Consider the following 6,237-nt stretch of genomic DNA (forward strand, 5'->3'; position numbering starts at 1 on the left):
AATTGACTGATAAAAAGCTTAAAGACGAATAACAATGGTGAATGAATATGTTGAGTTCTAGGGTTCATCAACCTATTCACATACAATAATCAATTAATCCACGAGTGAACATTATTTAAGTTATTATCTTCATTCATCCTCAAAACTGATATTATGTCTAATGATCAATCTAGAACCACCTCTACCGGTATGATATTCGATCTCTCAGAATAACTATAAAGATAAAGGGAATTAACCACGATGATTTATGAAAACTTCTTCAAAATCTCATCTCTGAGTATTAATCAACAAGTCAATGTAAAAACCTAGGGCAAAAGTATAAACCCTATCTCTCGATTGATAGTTCAACAATGATATAAAATAAAAGCAAGGTTTTTCATTGATAATAAAGCTTAAACAATTGTTCACAAGAATTAATCAAAGTAATTGCATCTTCATAGGTTAACTACTACCTTAAACTCAACACAATGGGGTTTAGCTCTCCATGGCCATGAAGAACATACAAGATTTCATGGAAGGATTCATCTTCATCAAGGGAATGTCTTCAATTGATGTTGAATTCTCCGTCGGAAGTTGTTTTCTGCTCTAGAATAGGATTGCTCTCTGAAATTCGTTCACCAAGGATTCCCTCTTATGAGGATTAGGGCTTCTAGTTATAACAATTTATCTTTGTAATGCAACCATTGCGCCTCGGCACGTATTGGCGCGGCGCGAACCCAAGTCAGAAGGAATGGCACGTCTCGCTCCGTATTGGCGCGGCTCGGCCTTTGTTTCACCTTCCTTCTTTGTGATTCTTCCTCTCTAGAAGCTCTACACCTGCGTGTTTCTTCGTCTTTACTTCTAAACTTCAATATCTGCACAAATAACACCCAAAGTGACGCAAATTATTCTACAATTAGCATCGAACCTCTAAAGTTCAATTCTAACTAAAAAATCCTTAAAAAGCACAAGATATGTTCACTTCCAGCTCAAAAGGTAGTTAATTTGACAAATGAAAACACTAATAATTCACTCCTAACAGTAGCACCGTCTATTAGAAAGAATCTAATTTTTATTTCTATTTTGGATAAATCGAGTTATGCTTGTTCTTTTAGAAGTAATAAATTTAGTCTCTCGTATGATTCAAAGGTTGTTGGTTCTGGTTCTTTGAATAATAATCTTTATATGCTTGATATTGAATGTCTTTATAACAAAATAATGCAAATAGAGTCACATGGTACAAAATAAAAATTAAACGAGAATTCTGCCATTTTATTGCATGAGTGATTGGAACATATCCCAACAGAGAATTCATAGACTTTGTCGGAAGGTATTCTTGGATCTCTTGATTTGTCAGAATTTCAAATATGCATTCAATGTATCAAGAGTAAGCAAAGAAACAAAAGGAATTTCCATGGGGAAAGAGTTAAGGATGTCTTAGAACTAATTCATACCGATATATGTAGTTTTTCCCTATAGGTTCATGGAATGGAAAAAGGTATTTTATTACGTTCATAGACGATTAATCAAGGTATGACTACCTATATTTGATTCATGAGAAATCTCAATCTTTGGACATGTTCAAGTCATTCAGAGCTGACATCGAACTTCATTTTGGAAAGAAAATAAAGGTTGTCCAGTTGGACCTGTAGCGGTAAAAATGTGACTCGACGCGTTTTCACGCATTCAAAGTACAACAGAGTCGCCACCGAACTTTATTTATTCCAAAAGGAAAGGGAAAATATCGATAAAACCCACGAATAAAAAGAGAAGGATAAGATGGTCATTCGTAACCAAATTAGGGTTCGGGAGTCGGTTAAGCAAGGGGAAGGTATTAGCACCCCTCACCTCCATCGTACTCGATGGGACCCATTTAGTTAGTTTCGCGTTTGAGTGTTAGCATTTTTGTTTGCGTTTTTTAGCTTATTAATCGAGAAAAGATGAAAGAAATGTTTTTTAGGGTTTTTTATTATTATGAAGAAAAAAGAAATGATTTTTTACTATTGTGCTCGCCAAGACGTTTGTATCTTGTGCCTACGTATTCCCTAATGCAATGGGAAAGTCAGAGCAATCGTAGTTCGGGCGATGAACCACGAAAGTTTGGTTGGTTGATTTTAGCGAGAGGTACTCGATCGCTTTCAAATGGAAATACTACGCGCACATGGATATGAGATCACTACAAGAATGGATGACTAAATCAAGATAAAACAAGATTTTGGCCATCATCGCATTCGAGTGGAAGATATTCGATCTTCACATGTGGAAGTATGTTCGTATTGAAAATTGGATAAGTGTCTCGTTTATGAAAAGAGTTTAAAAAAAAGCCCTAAGGCAAAAAGGTTGAATGAAATTGAGATTATGTTTTAAAGGGACATTTAGCAAAGGATTGAGCATAGGTGTTCACCTAGCGCGTCTTTACCCAAGGTATTGAACAGGAGCGAGCCCCATTTTCACTTGTTGTCCAAGTTAATTAATTTTGGTTCGAAAGATCAGGGTATTCAAGAGGTGTGCACTTCTTGTCACAAGATCTTTCGGTTTGATTAATGTATTTTAAATTCAAAAGATCAAGGTATTCAAGAGGTGTTCACCCCTTGTCACAGGACCTTTCGGTTTGATTAAGTGTTTTAGATTCAAAAGATCAAGGTATTCAAGAGGTGTGCACCCCTTGTCACAGGATCACTTTGATTAATTAATGAGTTTTGGTTCAAGAAAATCAAGGTATTCAAGAGGTGTGCACTTCTTGTCACTTGATTTCTTTGATTTGATTAAAAAAGTTTTTTATTGTTTTGATTCAAAGGATCGAAGGTATTCAAGAGGTGTGCACTTCTTGTCACTTGATCACTTTGATTTTATTAATGTGTTTTAGTTTCAAAAGATCAGGGTATTCAAGAGGTGTTCACCCCTTGTCACAAGATCTTTCGATTTAATTAAAGAAAGGTTTAAGAAAATGTGTTAATCCAAAAGAATCGAGGTATTCAAGAGGTGTACACCCCTTGTCACACGATCTTTCGGTATGGTTTAAAGAAAGTTATTTTTGTAACAAAGAAAACTCGACGTTGGATCGAGAAGTTTATTGTAATCACTTGGCGTTGGACCAAGGTTTATGGATTTTTGGATTGAGATGAATATAATATTTTTGGTATTTTAATAATAAAATCTAACAAGCCTACATAATACAATTATTTTTTGTGCTTTGCTATATCATAGAAATAAAATTAAAACTACACAATATTAATATTATATTTTTTGTATTTCTTAATTAAGCAAGCAAGATCATAACTAAAATAATAGAAAAAAAAGATAAAAACAAAAATCAATATCAATAGACTTAAAAGAAAGTAAAATGGGGGTGTGAAGAATGAACAGGGGCGCTGGGCTGTCATTGGAAAAACAGGCCCAAAAGTTGTAAAAAAACAAATCTCAAGAGGTGGTGTGGCACTGGGTTTAAGGGTGTACATGAGAAATTCGGGTGGGCTGAGACTGTTTAGGCCCAAATTGAATTAAAACAACAACCCTAAATCTATGAGGGACAACAGCGGCTCCTTCCTCTTCTCTGTATCTCACGATGAAACGAAATTTTTCTAGTTTCTCTCTCAATCATTATCGAACAACAACGATGGAAAAAAAAAAAGCGTTCCTCTTCATCTCTCTCTATCTCGCATCTCACATCTCTCTCGCACAAATCTCTCAACTGATTTCTCTCGATCCTAACTCGAAATCGCAAAAGAACAACAAAACATACAAGCCCAATCCCTACATGAATCTATTTACCCATATTCCATTATATCATTTTCAATTACAGCTATATAAATACGGGAGCAAGGTTAAGAAGATACAAATACCCCAGCAAAGTTAACAAAGATCCGCTCCAGGTAGGCTTCCTCGACTCGATTTCTCTTCTTTGACCTGAGTTGCCCTGTTTCTTCTTCTCCAATGCTTCTGTTTGTGCTTCCGTGTGTTTGGTTGTGTGTTGTGGTTTGAGTGAGTGAGAGGTCTGTAGTTTGAGGTTTATGGAGTGATTCTGTTGGTTTTGCAGAGGTATCGAGAATGTGGTTAAGTGAAGATTGTGTGTAGTATGTTGAAGGTGATTCGGTGGGTTGTATGATTCACAGAAGCTGTGGTTGAAGGTTTGGGAGATTGAGCAGAGGTTTGGTGTTGTTGTTTTGTGGAGATATTGAAGTGAAGACTTTGTAGAGGTTTCTTCTTTCTTTTTTCGTGTGGCTCCCCTTTTGATCTGTTGCTGTTGAGTATTTTATAGAGAGATTATAGTGGGTTTTGGGGGGAATTGGGATCAAAATTTGAACAGATTTGTTAACTGTGTTTGATCCTTTTTTGATACAGATTGTGTCATGAACAAAATGGTGTAACTTTTGTCTTGTATATGCAGTAAAGGGAGCAGCAGGTTGGAGTGTAGTGTTTGTAGTTTTGGAGCAGGGTATTTGGACCTGTTATGTGGCTGGAGAAAGATGCAGAGTCTGATGGAGCAGGGTAACAGCAAGATTATGATGTATAGACACATGAAGACAAAACGAAGAACCAAAAGGCCAAAGGGTTAATGGGCCACATGACACCTTAACATTTTTGCAAAAAATATACATATACTTTTGAAATTTTGAAATTGTTTTTTTTTATTCGAATGTTATTTAAACAAAGACTAATAGAAATAATAATAATAATAATTACAATAAAAATACAAAATAGACAATAAGACCAATTCTTTTTTAAAATAAATAAAAAAAACAACTATTTATTATATAAAAAAGAAAGAAAAAAAATCTTGGATAAATAAAATAAACAAATGTGGATGCAGAAGTTATTTTTTGTTGACTTTAATAAAAAGTCAATTTTTTCAAGATATGCAAAATGTGATGATTGGATGCACATGAAATGCGAATGTGACATGATTATATAAAAAAGACTAGGTCAAAAATTGGGGTGCGACAGATGCCCCTATTTAAGTTTCTTCTATCGAAGATGTGAAGAGACTTAAATATAAAGTACACAATTTTTGTCCTAAGATCGCCACAACAATGCTTATGACATGAATGCAATGGATACTTTTTTTCATTTTGAATGCAATATGATATGAGACAGACTCAAATCTCTGTGGGAAACTAGCGCCACATGAGATTAACTATTGATGGAGAAACTTGGAAAAGAGGGATAAAACTTTGGGTAAGAAAATAGTAGGAACGTCTAAGTGTGGCATTAGACGACATCAATAATCAGATAAATTCGAGAGTGGCATTGAATGAGGTGAAAACACTTTACTAGGGATTGTGACATCCAATTACTCGCTTTTGGACGACAACAAGGATTATGACATCCGATAACAAGCTTTGGATGGCAATGAAAGATTATGACATCCGATAACAGGCTTCGGATTGCAATGAAAGAATTATGACATCCGATAACAGGCTTTGGATGGCAATGGAGAATTATGACATCCGATAACAGGCTTCGGATTGCAATGGAGAATTATGACATCCGATAATAGGCTTTGGATGGCAATGGAGAGTTATGACATCCGATAACAGGCTTTGGATGGCAATGAAAGATTTATGACATCCGATAACAGGCTTCAGATGAAAGAAAGATTATGACAGCTGATAACAGGCTTCAGATGGCAATGACATCCGATAACAGGCTTTGGATGACAATGAAAATTTATGACATCTGATAACAGGCTTCAGATGGCAATGAAAGATTATGACATCCAATAACAGGCTTTGGACGACAATGAAAGATTATGACATCCGATAACAGGCTTTGGACGACAAAGGAGGTTTATGACATCTGATAACAAGCCTCAGATGGCAATGAAAGATTACGACATCCGATAACAGGCTTTGGATGACAATGAAGATTTATGACATCTGATAACAGGCCTCAGATGGCAATGAAGTATTATGACATCCAATAACAGGCTTTGGATGACAATGAAAGATTATGACATCTGATAACAGGCCTCAGATGGCAATGAAGGGTTAGAAATCCAATGACTAGCTTCGGATGAAAGGACAAACAACGTTTTGGTAGATGCCAAGTAAGTTGGGCTTTGATCTCAAGGTAAAGACGTAAATGAGTGTGAATTTTGTTTAGATGCATGATTTTTTTGAATTTTCTATGCATGATATGTGAATGATGAATGTAATGCAATTGATTACGACAACTGAGGTAGACTCTTTTGTGAGGGAAGATTGAGACTCTGATTCCTCAACACAAGAACATTGTCAACATGGTTTTGTCACACTGATG

The sequence above is a fragment of the Vicia villosa genome, linkage group LG1, assembly GCF_029867415.1.
Source record: "Vicia villosa cultivar HV-30 ecotype Madison, WI linkage group LG1, Vvil1.0, whole genome shotgun sequence".
Classification (NCBI taxonomy): Eukaryota; Viridiplantae; Streptophyta; class Magnoliopsida; order Fabales; family Fabaceae; genus Vicia; species Vicia villosa.